Source organism: Onychostoma macrolepis, chromosome 05 (genome assembly GCF_012432095.1).
Source record: "Onychostoma macrolepis isolate SWU-2019 chromosome 05, ASM1243209v1, whole genome shotgun sequence".
In the NCBI taxonomy this organism is placed as follows: domain Eukaryota; kingdom Metazoa; phylum Chordata; class Actinopteri; order Cypriniformes; family Cyprinidae; genus Onychostoma; species Onychostoma macrolepis.
In genome coordinates, this window is record NC_081159.1 from 10,163,108 (window position 1) to 10,178,564 (window position 15,457).

Sequence of the window (15,457 nt, forward strand, 5' to 3'; positions counted from 1 at the left end):
CCGGCACAACACATGCGCCATATTCCAACACAGCATGGAATCCTCTGCATTTCACCCACTTTGTATTCATCTTTAGCCGTGTGCGATTAGAAAATTCTAGATGAATATTTATTTGCTCTACGTGGAATTGTGGCCCTTGGCTAAGACTAAAAAGAAGGACAGATTCTTGTACGTTTAATGCGTTTTGACATGTTTCAATATGATTGTGTTGAATTTGATTACATTTAATAACCATCACGATTATTGTAAAAAGGTCATAATTAATTTAAAATGATGTCCCTTTGACAGAGATCATCAAATTAACATTAAAATACCCTTTTGGCGAATTTAACAAACATTTAAATGGAAATGCTGTCGTAACATTTGCGCAGCAGTGTTGTGCCTGGTTGCTTGCTGTCTTTAGAAGGAGTCACTCAGAGGAATTGCTATTCCTCACTCGGGCTCCACTCCATTCCACTGTCTTAATTATTTCAAAGGTGGCTGTCTGGAATGAAACTCGCTGTATGACACTTCCATTTGCATTACCTTTCATCTCTGCGCGTCCTCTTGGCACTGCCGAGGCAGGAGTGCTAGAAATGACTCTTAATGCTTACCTCCTTGTATATCACCCCCATACAGACGCACAAAAAACATATAGAAGCCGCGCGTGATGGCGCATGCGCATTACTCTTGCAAATTTATATTAAAACTGTAATTAGACTCATATACAGGTTTACTCGGAGAACATAGAGCTTCTCATTAATGCTGATCAACCATCCACCAGGGTAGGATAAATTCTAATAATAGTAGGCCAAGCAGAGCGCTAATTTTACACACATTCTCATGTTGAAATGTGCTACATGCATCCATCAGCAGGACTGACATCGGCTGTCATAGAGTGATGGGCTTCCTTTGAATTCAGTGTGGAGGAAAGCATCAAAAAGACATGATATTATAGTGCAGAGTGGCAGTGAGGCATTCTCATGGAGAACGGACAGTTACATGAATCGCACCGCCATGGTCCTGTGTTATCCTGGTTCGGACAGAGTTACTGAATGACTTTCTACAGATGGTGACTAGCAGGGATGGTATAATGAGGTGGCATCAGTGGAGATCCGTTTCATGTGTATGCATTTGTTGCTGTCGGTTAGGTATTTGTGCATGTGTACATATTATACTCCCGCACACACGTTTGTCGCGAGTATCGCGCGCACCTTTATCTGAACAGATTGTTCAGAGACGAAAGATCTGTGCAAATGTCCTCTTGAGCCTGTCATGTAGACTGCCGTCACCCGGTATCTGAGAAGTGTTAATTAGCGTGAAAGTGGGCAACAGAGGTGTCAGCAAAACTCCCTCCTTCTTGCAGCCACCCACCCACACACACACACTTATACCTGATGTGTGCAACCTACCTCCACCTCAACCCCCCCGCAACCAGACCACCGTTATGCGAGCCGACCGAATGTAATTAAATTCCTGCATGTTTTAGACTCAGCCTGTCAGCGGTTAATGGGAGGAAACGAGAGTATCTCCTGCACTAAATGTGCTGAGAAAGGAGATAAGAAAGCGTAATCGTTGGTGGCGTAGATGAAAAGGACAACAATATAGACAATAGACAACAATCATTCACATAGTCACAGTCGTTTTGTGCCACATGGCTACACAAAGCATTATCCTCAGCTGGACTGATGTTTTTTGGTTCAACTGAAATTGAAAAGGCCCTGTTTTCACCTGGTATTAAGATGCGTTTTCAGTGATCCGATCACAAGTGGTCAGCCAAGACGCATATTGTTTTCACCTGGTATTAAAATGCATTTCAAATGTGTCTCCCGTGACTATTTCTTTGTGGATTTCCTCGAGACATTCTGTATGAATAGTATTGACTAAACAAACAAATTGAAAGGAGAAAGAACGCAGCTACAATTTGTGGTCACAATCAGTGTGTTTTTGAACAAAATTGATTGTTCTGGTACATTTTCTCACAACATGTCCCATGTATTGGATTAGTGGGCGGTCTTTTGTGGCTATTCGAACATATTCAACATCTACATTACAAAAGCAATCCGGTTAAGGTTTGAGTACCTCTGGAAGTGGGCAAAAGTGGATTAAAACATTTTAGACCCTGTTTACACCTCTATTTAGTATCGTCCACTTCTGATCGGATCAACGAAAATTGTCATTGTACAATCACAAAAAAAATCCTGAGTTATTCCCCAGAGATGTATTTATAACCAGTCACCAGTGTGGTTGTATGCGTGTAAGAAGGTGTGGGCTGTGTTTGTGAACGCTCGTATGCATGATCGTTCCTAAGTGTTTTTGTTTGTAGCTGGTCATGATCTGTGAGGTATACAGCTATGTGTGTGTGTGTGAGGGAGCTCTTGCTTCTCAACCATCAGATGTGATGCAGACTGTCAGCTGGGGAATCATACCTGGCTCCATGCTAGAGCAGTCGGCCTTCATATATAGTCCAGTAGCCACTGATTGTCAGGACTGAGGTGTTGGCAGAGGGATCCAGTGAGTGCAGACGCCGAGGGTGTGGAGAGAGGGGGTGGGGGATGGGGACAACTCAAACACTGCCAACATCAAGAGCAAAAATGGACCTTGCTTTCACCGTACTGCAGGCGATACAATCACATGGAGACTCTTAGCTTTTTAGCGTAGCTGCTCAGCTTAATTAATACTATCTGTGATGTTTTTTTCTGAATGGATAACATCAGTGTGTGACATTCAAAAGATGTGGGATATACAGTAACGTCTTTGCATAGGGTGTTCTATTGTGCTATCATTTTAAAGCAATATGCATGTTTTGTAAACGGAAGCATTCAATTGTGACATTAATCTGAGGCTCCAAGAAGTGAACGTTCTCACAAATGAGTTGAAATCTTTTATTGCACTGTATTAAAAGTAATGATTATGATGTGCTTTTTTGAAAATAAATTTCTATTTTTCATTGGAATTTGCTTTCTGTTTCTGCCTTTTTTACATTTGCATTCAGCACAAAAGTTGTCAAGGTTGACTCAGAAATCAATACTCAGCTATTAATGTAATTGAACCATGAGATATTGTATTTGATAAAATTATTTATTGTTGTTTATTTGTAATGCTGTAATAACCATCTTTTAAGACTTGTAAGAGCTTAAGACGAGAGTGGTGCAAAAAGTATTTTATTTTTTGTAATGCTATGAGTGAATGCTATGGTAAGTCTTATAAGGGCTTATGAAAGTGAGAGGGGATTAAAAAGTCTAAAAAAAAACTCTACGTTACTTGTAGGTAAAAATATAATGTAATAGAATATTACTAGCCCGTGTGAAAGTAAAAATGCATTGCAGGATGCATTGTATAGCAGCAGTGACTAAGTCAAAAGCTCAAGCCATACGGACACAGAGGCTTAATAAAAGCTGACAGCTGTCACTCTGTCTCTGACATGTGTCAGGAGAGGACTACCTTTATATGGACATGGCCCTACACCGCTCTTTGAGAGTTTTTGTAGATAACACAGAATTCACAGGTTTACAAAAAAAGCTGTTTTGAAACCTATATGGTTCAGAGGAGTCTTTCTTATTGTGTTGTAGTATACTGAAAAACAATTATCTCTTATGCTATAGGAATATGCACAAAAATATATATTTCATAATACAATTTGATTAAGCTTACAGCTAATGGTATAAAAAGATACACATTTGGCTTGAAAAGCTGCTGCCCTCCGGCAGTATGTGTAGCAGATGTTTTATTTTGCATGTTTACTTCTTGCTGAAGAAATCAAGAAACCATCCAAAGCTTCCTTTTAAGCTGTCAACATCTGCAAACTACAGAGCTATTTACACACAAAATGTTTGTGTGTGTGTATATGCCTAAATATGTGGAAAGATAAATATAATGTTATGCTTTGGATCCGTGCGACAGTAGAGCAGAGCAGCACAGTGTGCGTGTGTGTGTGTGTGTGGGTGTGTGTGTGACTCTAGGGAATGCATAGCTGCAGAGATCTTGGGTTCTGCTGGCCAGAGACATACTTTGAGGTGACAGTCATGCAGCCTCTGCCAGTATTCTCCCATACAGAGGGATGGTTTGAAACAGAAAGAGTCATTTCATCTGAAAAGTCACCAGTGGTGAACCCCCCTCCAGGTAAATGCAATGCTGGTTACACCAGCTGCAGCAACTCTTTCTGGACATCCAGAGATGATATCCTGCAAAGATGGAAGGCAGTATATGTGTTCATTTAAATGAACACTCATTTGTATATGCCATAGACACAGCAACATGACAGTATACTGCTCTGAGATTCATGCACACACTCATATACACATACACACACACACGCACTTCACAGCATATTGTTCAGTTGTATTATGTTCTGGAGTGTTTTTTTTTTTTTTTTCTTCTTGTGTACATGTTGATATTTTTTCAGCAAACTGTTTAGGATATGTTCAAATTAAAATTCACAGACAGAGTATGCATGTAAAAATATTAAGTGTACCTGCACGACACACACAAACCATATGCCAATTCATGAAAGTATGAAATCATTCATGCCACATTCTTACTGCATTTATGTGATAAACACTGGTGGATATTCACTTGAATCGGACTGTAAAACAGATTCAGCGAATTAGTCAATATGTCCTTTTTTCTTTTGTGTTGCAGTACTGAAAAAATGTGACCATTACATACCCACTGGAAGTGAGCAGGAGGAAACTGGCATCAGTGTTATCAAATGATAAACTAACATGAGGTGAGTTCTCAGATTAATCCAAATGTAAAAAGCAACCCAAATCGTAGCCCATAAATATATTTGTAAAATTTTTATTTTATCTGATAGATTTATGTAGTTGCGACAAAGCATGCTGGTCTCAAAACAAAAGTCTTGATTCTCATTTCTGTCAGATTTAAATCAGACAGTGCTTCATAAGCACGTAAACTACATTTGGGTACTATTGTCTTACTTTTTCAGATGCACTTTTTAAGTTCTTTCCCATCCTTTTTCATAACATTATAATATGTATTCACACCCATACGTCCTGGACATATTTAAAATTTTACTTTATAAACTCTGAACGTACATAGCAACGTTTGCAAATATAAGGGGGAAAAAACACTAGAAAAAAAGAGCAGTTAGTGCTAGCATGCATGCTATCAGTACACTATACCTGTATATCAGCAGCACACAGGCGATGCCCGGCTGTTTTATGCATACTCTGTGGCCCCTCCTCTCTTGTGCCTTGCTGTGGTGTGATTAGTGTTGGCCCTGAGGAGCTAATGAAGTCTGGCGCCTGCGTTTGCATGATTACAGTTGGCCGCGGCACAAAGGGAAGAGCCCACGAGGACAATAGATGTCAGTTTACAGCATGCCAGCCCATGTTTCTGCTGTGTATCAAACGTCCTGTATCGCTGTGTTTCATGTGACATGTTTGAATGCATGGTGTCGTAAAATTAAATCTGTATTGGGCACTGTTCAACCTCATTTCAGTATAACTAAACAAGATGTAGCATGTAAAAATATACATTCATGCATGTCATTGCATGATTTAGGTCTTATTAATAACATAAATATTTTAAATTTGAGAAGTAATTTGATTCACTGAACAATCCATACCTCCTACAATTTACAGCACCCAGTCTCTTATATAACCAGTTTTTTAATGCTTTTCTATTTTTGTCTCATTTTCAAAAAGCTAGTTAGCCGTTCACTACTACAGATGATGAAGCATTTTTGCGTTCATTAAATATCCAAGCATCTTCAAGTGGAGCGCATAACAGCGACGTGCAATGTGGTTGTAAACCGCATCATCCTTTCCCTCTCAGAACAAAGAATATGCGCATGGTAATGCCATGCAAATGTATGCAGATTTCAAGCAGCAAGGGGGAGGAGTTGAGAGGGGAAGCAGAGAAGAGGCTGTAGTGGAGGTTCACTGCAAATACACTGAATGTTTACATATATATAAACAGCGGAATATCAGATTTGAGATTAAAATACATGAAAAAGTCATGCATATTAATTTAAATCCTTTGCATAAACTCTTAATATACAATCTGCATAAGGTTTGCTCATTGCGGCCTCCTTTATCACTTCCTTTTACATTTTTGACTGTGTATCATAGTCATTTTTTTTTCACCACAATGCTTTAGCAGTGATATGTTGCATTTTCAGAACGATATATTTAAATATAAAGTATATCAGTGAAATAAGAAGTGTAATACTTAGAGGTGTTAAATAACAAAACCCAAGACAATTTATTGCTAGGCTAAAAATAGAGGTATAGAGATTTCATTGAAGAAATTAATAATAAATAAGTCATTTATTCCCCTTAAATAAATACATTTTAAACACTTTTTTTTTTTTCAGCCTAATAAAATTTTGGGTTAGAAAAAAAATGATATAAAAAATTTAATTATTCCCAAAGAGAAGTCTTGCATGGGCCCCTCCCCATTAACAGTCTGAAAATGGGACTTGATGATAGTCACAGCTGATTACATTTTGTATGAAGCTGCATAATAAGTAAACACTCACATGACTGTAGTAGTTTAGCCGTTGAGCACCTTTAGAAAAACGATATATAATTAAACGTTTCTTTCTTTCTTTCTTTCTTTTTTTCTTTCTACTCCATTTTTGGATCGCATGCACACTTCTGTGTGTGCTTTTCTTTAGATGTGTGACATTCTAGCCTGGGCATAATTTGCAAGGCATGTGTAGCGCATTAATACAATTTCTTAATGTGTGTGATTGGGTGTGGTTGTCTGTATGCGTGTGTTTACCACTTCTTCCATTTCCGAAAAGATCAGTGATTTGTGTGCACCGGCACATGAAAGACCGTTAAAATAATGCCCATCCCCAGACAGGAGACACAATACTGCGTTAGTCTGTGGCACACACACGTCTGGGCCTCTCCTCAGACACAATATGGCGAATGGAAAGAGAGAGAGAGAGGAGGGGGGTGTGAAAGCACAGACAGACACTCAGAATAATGCATAATGATGTTAACATTCCTGCATGTCTAATAGAGCAGGACCCAGCCACAGAGAGATGCACCAAGTCAGACGAGCACACGTGTGAGTGTGTGGGTGTGTGTGTGTGTGTGTGTGTGTGTCAATGCACTCAGCATCCTGAGATACATTAATTTAGACTCTTTATACACGGGTGTGTTCGAATCTTTTCTTTGAGGTTATGACAGCGAGCGCTGGCCTAACAGCTTCAGTCCGTTCCACATCTTAGAAATACACTTTCACATATATGTCATGTGTGAGGATGCAAATAGACACTGATTTTTTAACATTGCCAACATGCTTTTGTAATATTTAGTTATTTTGCACTATAGCTGTGGTTTAGCAAAGATATTTTGTGCTAGGTTGTGTCTAAGAATTGGAAAAGAAGACTGTGTGTGTGTGCAGGAAGAGTCGCAATGACAGTATGGCTCCGTCCATCATGCACACGCATATACGAAAAAATAAATCCAAGCAGCCACAAAGCAACTCTCCTTCCCCATTTCAATACGCTCTCGTTCTCTGACATGGGCGGCTGTATCATTTTAATTGGGAGCTTAGACTGAGGTGAGATTGCCCCGTTTCTATTTATTTCATTTTGTTAACCTCACATCAGGCAGAACCGCACCAATGGGACCAACTGAATTGGATATGAAAATAGACAGGACGCATTTGTCGAGGGAGAAAAAGAGTGAGAGAGAGACAGCCGTCGTCTCCAGAGGAAGGCGGGCGAGGACGGAAAAGCTCATTTTCTGTGGCCACCCCGTGCCGTCTGCATTGCAGATCGGTGAAAATCCTGGCGAATATGATGGCGAGGCTCGGGAGAGGGTTTATGTTATCTGTGCCTTTGGTACGCTTTGTTTTTTTCTTTCTTTCCTTCCATATTTTTTCCTCTGTGGTCACCCATAAAATGTCAAGTTAATTTCCTGGGTGGTGTGAGCGACGCCTCGCCATGCGCCGTGTGTGTGACATGATGTGTGTGTGGTAGCTTGTGGGGGAAGAGGTTTGCAAGGAGGAGCTCATGCAATGTGCCACGTTACATGCAGGTGTATGTGTGTGTGTGTGTATGTGTGTGCTTTGCTCAAATTTTGTTACTATATACAGTATGTGGAGGTGGGGGGTATGCCTGCGTATTGTGAGAGCAAACAATTTCTGTTTTAGTGTGGGTGTGTAAATTAGCCGTCGCTGCTACACTGCGTTAGTGGGAGTTCCAGCACCTCATTTGAATTCGACACAATGTGAAGGATTATGGGTTGATGATTTTCCAAGAGGATTCAGACCTGAACCGTATTATAGGGTTCACAGACATCTCTCAGCAAAATTAAACTCCTACACCTAAATAAAACCAGTCTGCCTGAGTGTGTGTGTGTGTGTGATTGAGATATATGTATATATAGTGCATATGTATGTAATCATATGTCACCATTTCTTAATATATATTTAAGTGCACTGCAGCAAACTGTAATTCCCTGGAAATATGATATTGCTTACTTTGAGAAATAAAATAGAAAACTTATGTTTTCAAATGTTTTCATGTAAAAGGACTAGTATATTCAACTGTAGTAGGTGTGTGATGAATAGTGAGGATTGCCAGTGATTTGACAAACAAAAGTATAGTGAACACACAATCCATTTTCACTGGATCCACATGGTTTTAGGTAAAAGGCTTCAAGGATGGTTATTAGTGTGGGATTTTATGTCTATCATTTTGCTTTTTTCTGTGTGACGTGTGAATATAACTGTATATGCATTGTATATGTTTTTCCCTCTCACAAACTGATTATCCTTGAGACTCACTCTGTCACACAAACCGTTTCAAAATTGTGTGATTTCCATACAGAACGGCCTTGATGTACAGAGCACAAGCACTCTGACAAATCTTCATGATCCATTAAGAAGTCTCCTCTTGTTCTTGCTCATGGTGATGTTGTTCGTATCCATGATACCGTATGGCCACGGCCGAGGCGTGCTGATCGGGGAATTCAAATGCGCGAATATGCGGCGTAGGTGTGTGTATTCAAGAACGTATTCTGATAGACCTGAAAAATGTTGAAATGTGGAGGAAGGGATTAGGCATTTGTCACTCTCGCTTATGCTGATCTGTGCTTCTGCCCTACAAATGTCACATCCCATAAGTCGGAAAAATCTCACCAGCCCTGCCTAATTGCACATATTCATGATGGCGCTTTGCATATCTCTTGTAGTGGGTTGGGTAGCGGTGTGAGAGAGATATATGATGGTAAACGGGAGGGTGACTTCACCAATGCAAATTCGCACCGCAAAGACAGTAAGGCGGGACCTCCACACCTTTTTGTAATGCCAATTTAACTGCTATAAATCCAATTTCAATATACAGATGTTGTTCTTTACAAATTCATAAAATTTGATTTTATAACAAAATTTACATTAATAACACTACTAATACTAATAATAATAATAAAATATATAACTTTATTATACCACTGTTATATTATTTTATTACTTTATTATACAAAACTTATTGTTGTTGTTACTGTTGATTTATTTTTGTTTTCCTTATTTAAATCTCTTTCTCAACAGCCTTTGCATTTTAATGATGAAACAAATATAAAACAAGGGAATGAGTGCTCTTACTAAGGCAATAAGAGTACAGATATGTGAGGAGTGTGTGTGTGTGTGTGTGTGTGAGTGAATGTGTGTGATCGTGCTGCAAATAGGTATAGAAGATCGTGGATGCTGTAAAAACCAATTGAAAGAGACAGGAAGCAGAAGCGAGAGTCCCTCATCCCTAATGGCTGGATGTGAAAAGTAGTTTTGAGTGGGGTGTACAGAGCGCAATCAGGAGCCGTCCAATTAATCAATGAACACAGTCACACACGCTACTGCTTGGGTAAACAGCTATTGTTCTTGGCCCTGAGGTTCCCAAACACGGGGGTAACAATGACGATATTGTCCCTTTACCCCTCATTAGGGCCAGTGTGAGGGGAAACTTGGAGGAGCGTGTGTGTGTGTGTGTGTGTGTGTGTGTGTGTTTGCAATCACTCTCCCATGATCCCATTACTGCTTCCTGGTCCTGGCTCCTATCACATCTTTCGTGCCAGCTGCAGAGAGAGAAAGAGAGCAAGCCTGTCATAGCATCTTCACATCAAAACCTCCTATCGGAGAGAGAAAGAGAGGAAGGGGGACGCGGAGAGGAAACGAAAGAAAGAGCGTGTTGTGTTTGGACTTCATTAGCATAGAGGAAGAGGTGCACAATGGAGGACTTTACATCCTTGTTAGTGAGAAGCAATCAATTAACAGGGCCAGACCGACCCTGGCAGAGCACTGTGGGGTCTTTGAGCAAAATTTCTCTCTGCCTGATGAATAAATGTTGTCATTTCCAAAAAGAAAACTGAATGTGTCACTGCATTCAAATGCTTGATTGGACTCTCAGCAGCAAGTGACAGGGTTTGCCCATTGTGTGTGAGCTTGTCTGTGTGTGTATGTGTGAGACAGAGAGAGGTAGAAAGTCCATACATGATTGTCAAAGGCACAAAATATACCTTAGTGTAAATACACCTTAGTCAAAATATACCTTAGTGTAAATACACCTTAGTCAAAATATAGCTTAGTGTAAAGGAAGTGTATAGAAACACAAAGACAGATTTGTCTGTCATCAAACCCTCTCAGAGCTTGTTTTGATGTTATTTTCTCTTCCCCTCTCTACTCTATTTACTTCATATCAAATATGTCTGATACCTGGAATTTCCTCTCCATCTGTGGATTTGTTAAATCACATGTCACATATTAGAAGTAACACACAAGAATGCCCTTCGAAATTGTGAAGGCACCCAATGCCCCGTTTCAGCTCCTGGCAGTGATGGCTTTTACAAAATAAAAGTTGCAGAAAGGTCTGCAGCAGACAATGACAATTGCATATAAAATTGTAGATCCCACCACCCCACCCCAACAAACAAATCCTCATCTGTGATTCTTATTCACCGTTATCCCAGACTCCTCTGATGTTTTTCTCCACCTGGGAAATTGTCCTGATAATGGCTGCAATCTGTATCCAAAAGGCAGGGGACATTTCCTCTCCGGCAACCTGCCATGACTTCTGCCTAGAATCTCTAATTGAGCGGCATCAGTCAATTCATCACTCTAATGTAAAATTATTTGTGAAATTTATGACTTTTTAAATAATATATTTTTAAGGATTGCGTAATGATTGCATTTCAAGTTTGAAATGTTTTACACTGAAAAAAAGATTCAATGAATTTACTAAATTATTTTAAGGTAAGTGGTTGTAATCAATTTATTTTAGCTAAATCAGCTTTCAACTTTTTTTTTTTTTTATTTAAATGTAGCTAAAGTAAATTGTTTGTTTGCAACCACTTACCTTAAAAAAATGTAGTGTCATTTTTTTCCCAGTGTAAAACAAAAATGTAAATGTACTTTTTTTTTTGGTAATTTTGGCGATATAGTAATACTAAAATGTATTAAAAATATGATTCTTATTATTGCTCTAGTGATGTCAGTCAAAATATTGCACACACTGAACAAATGAATACCAAAAAAATGAACAGATTTGTCAGGGTTTTTTTTTTTTTTTATGTGAATATGGTGGTGTTGTTTATTTATAATATTTCAGTGTGTGAGTAATGCAGCCTTGTGATTTCTTGCTGATTTGGTCTGCCATCCCTAAATGCTTCAAGAACATCGCTTTTGATTGGCTCAGGGTTTACGTGCCAAAACGGCATAATGTTCAGCGGGGCACAAATCTTCATCTTTGCATTTCTCATTTTCCCCTTCTCACGGACTTCTCGTCTTCTCGTTTTGAGACATCACAGGCAAATATTATTCACTGATTTTTATCTAAAGCCACGCGCAACTACGTCCGCCACTACCGTGGGCACCGCAATCCCAGCAAACTCGTCAGGACGACAAGGACATATTCTAAATGTAAGGCCTTCATTTCAAACCTCTTTATTTTCTCCACATCATCACATGCGAGTTATATCCAAATCGAAGACTTGCGGATTTGTCGCAGAGGCATCTGCTGTTAAGCTGATGGTCCCTGCCAACTCGTCCCTCAAATGTCTATCAAATACCACACACACACCCCCCTGTATTTTCTAAAATGCCAGGTGCTTTCACCGAACCCTCCTCTTCTGCTCCTTCCTGCACTCGTTCGGCATAACCATTGTTTTAAAAGGAAGCCCAGGTACATTATCGTCCCTTTTATTCAATTCTAATACAGAGTGTGTCCGTCGCAGCGTCCTCCAATCTGCAAATCCGCGCCCAGGGTCTTTGTGGCAGCCTCATTTGCATAGAGACTGCCGTTCGCTTGGCTCTCTGTTAATGGCACATTACCGTGGCAACAGCATGTTGTAAGCAAGGGAATAATTAATGACGACCCGGTGACATGGGTACTCGCAGCAGAAGCGGGCAGCAGCGCTCGGGTGGTATTCTTTAGAAAGCATTAGCCAACATTAGGCAGAAATGCAAGGCGCCTTGATGTGTAGAGAGGAACAAAGGGATACAGAAAGAAAGAAAGCACATAAATGTGTGAGGATGGATGGATGGATGGATGGGCGTGGGCACAGTCACGTCTGAGGATGTAGGGCTTCCGTATATTCTGAAAGTCAGCGCCGGCAAGAAAGGAAAGATCTGAATACGATTGACACTCTAATAGAAGTGGTTTGTATTGCAGCTAGGGCAATGCACATGCTGTGTGTGTGTGTGTGTGTGTGTGTGTGTGCATGTCTCTGTGTTTTGATGGGAGGGTGCTTGAACATGCTCTCAGTTGAAAGTTGAAATCTTCAATATTTAATACAGTGGGAGAGAAAAAGGGTGTGTGTGCGGGCACGGGTGCGGCTGTAATGATTATTTGTGACAGAAGACTGTGTGTGTGGGATCAGTCAGCTGAATGTAGGGCAATGTCAGAAAGCCTTTCTGCCGTCTGTGGGTGCCGCTGAGAAGTGAAAGGGCGGGGGGTGCGTGCAGCCCCTCTCTGCAACTGAGGAATACCCTGTGTCAGTGCACTTTTCCCTCTTTTTGTTTCATCTTGGTGGTTGTTATTTGAGAAAATGGCATGTGCTGTGATAAAATATGTGATCTCTTGCATTGCTTCAATGCAGTGTAAAATGCGCTTTTACAAAAAATAAGACACATACATTAGCAACTATCTCTCATTCACAGGACATGTTGCAATACTTCTAATAGTCCAAATCTAATAATAGCTGGTAGCAGGGTCCAATAATAAGACTCACCAAGAGCCAAATAGTACAAATTGACTTTAGCACATAAATAGAACACTTGCCGGTGGCTGGTAACTGTAAAGAAATGTGACGTATAATGTATGGTTTAAAGCATACTACTGTTCAAAAGTTCAAAAGAAATTAAATCTTTTATTTAGTAAGGATGCATTAAATTGATCAATAGTGACAGTTGAGACATTTCCGTTGTCACAAAAATAAATAAATAAATGTTGTTGTTTAAAAAGAATAATGAACCGAATTTTACATTTTTTTATGAATTGCAAAAAATGTTAGGCATTTAATATAAGCAGCTCTGAAATGTGAAAATACTAAAATTAAATTTTAACTGTTTTCAAAATTTGATAATAAGAAATGTTACTTGAGCATCAAATCAGCATAATGATTTCTGAAGGGTCATGTAACTGAAAATTTGGCTTTGCCATCACAGGAATAAATTATATTTTAAAATATAATAAAATAGAAAACAGTTATTTTAAATTAATAACAGATTTAACATAACCTGCGTCTTTCGAAAACAAAAACATCTTTCCAACCCCAAACTTTTGAACAGTAACGTATATAATAAATTACTATAATAATTGTCATAGAAAAAAATATGTAAAATGCAGTTCCCACAACCTTACTTTTGCAGGTTCTATTGTTTCGTTCTATCCTTACCTTCATATTCTTTGCAGTAACTTGGCTTCATCAAAGGAGACATTTATTATAAAGAACAGTCAAATATTCTGATATTCTTAATATTACATATATAGGTTCTTCACATCAGCTTATCTGTTAGAATAGATAAGTTTTTTTTTTTTTTAGGTTCTTTGAAGCACCAGTACACAAATGGTTCTCTAAGGAACAATAGAGCTACTTCTGTTCAACACTGGCATCTGGTTGCAAAACCTTTTGGCAATCTTTGCTTTTTAAAGAGTATGAATATGAATAATGGCGCACAACACAGTGTTTTACGCCCGTAAGAGAGAGGAGAGTGTTGTATTGCAGGGATGGAGGCTTGTCATCTAATTGAAAGAGGGCAGGGACAAGGCAACACAAATCCAAAAGGCTTCCAATGCACAAGGACTCACACAGCAACCATGGGAATGAAGGCTACTGGGGTTCAAGGTCAATGCTAGAATAGAGGCCTGCAGTTGCATTGTCTGTTTTGCCCTCACACACATTACTCACACACATATGCAAACATACACATTAGCACACCACTACCAACAGAAGTCATCAGCACACCCACAAGCGCGGGTCTGTTTGTGTGCGACACAAAATCAACAAAAGTAGCAGCTCTATGTGTACGTGTGTACGTGCGTGTGTGTGTGTGTGTGTGTGTGTGGGCACATTCGCATGTGCATGCTCACTTGTCCTGTAGAAGCAACAGCTGTACATATGCACAGAGAATAAATATCCCACAGCTTTGTTTGTCTGTCCAGACAAGCTTGGAGCTAGCTGGGCAGCTAGCTGTGAGAAATGATCTAAGACCTAGTGAAAAGAAAGACTCTGGCCAAAGCTGAGGAGAGAGTCTGTGATTAGCTTCTTTGTTGGAGGTCTTTTGAGCTTCATTGGCTCCAAAGAAAGGCCGTCTAATGAATCCATCCAAGCTTGGCCCAAACTTTGTATGGACGACAAACTAAGTTATGGTGGTCTCCCTGTGCACCGCCGCACAGCATAATGATACAGAACGTTTGCACATATGGTCCCCTGATTTCAGGACCCCACGTAAGCACTTTCTCATATGCCTGGTTATCCGTCTGCTTCAAGACACCGGGGGGTTTACTGAGTCTACTGGGCTTGGTGTGATTAAAATGTGTATGGAAAGGCTACTATTTTGCTATGTATTTTTGTTTGTTTGTTCATTCACTCATTACAAATTACACTGGTATAAATTATTTTGTGAGTTTGAGAATGTCTTAGGGGCCATTCACACAGAATATGAGAGTAAAACAAAAAGAGATCTAAAGAGATTTTTTTTTTTGGTTTGTGTTTTAAGTTGAACTTTTAACTTGAGTGTTGCGTTTTTATAATGCTGTGTCATGTGCAAGAGCTGTAACATGCTTACACAGAAAAACAAACTTTTGCTTAAATGACAGCAGCACTCGAGATTCGTGATCTCCTCAGGTTTGTGTCAAACCTGATGATCATGTCCTCCAGCATGATTTGAGAATGATCCAAAGAGCATCTTGAGATTCAATAGAACCAAGAAGAGTTGGCCATCTGAGAAAAAGCTTGCAACGTAATTATGTGATTAGTGGCCAAGAAATAGTTGAAATAGA

General features: G+C 39.5%; 1 long non-coding RNA gene across 1 annotated transcript in view; it reads left to right on the top strand.

Annotated features, from left to right (window-relative positions):
• Window positions 1-15,457, top strand: part of LOC131541506 (uncharacterized) — a 41,772-nt gene that overhangs the window by 15,184 nt on the left and 11,131 nt on the right. The window contains exon 3 of the long non-coding RNA XR_009271524.1: window positions 4,621-4,708. This is a non-coding gene — a long non-coding RNA (uncharacterized LOC131541506). The remainder of the gene's footprint in view (window positions 1-4,620; window positions 4,709-15,457) is intronic.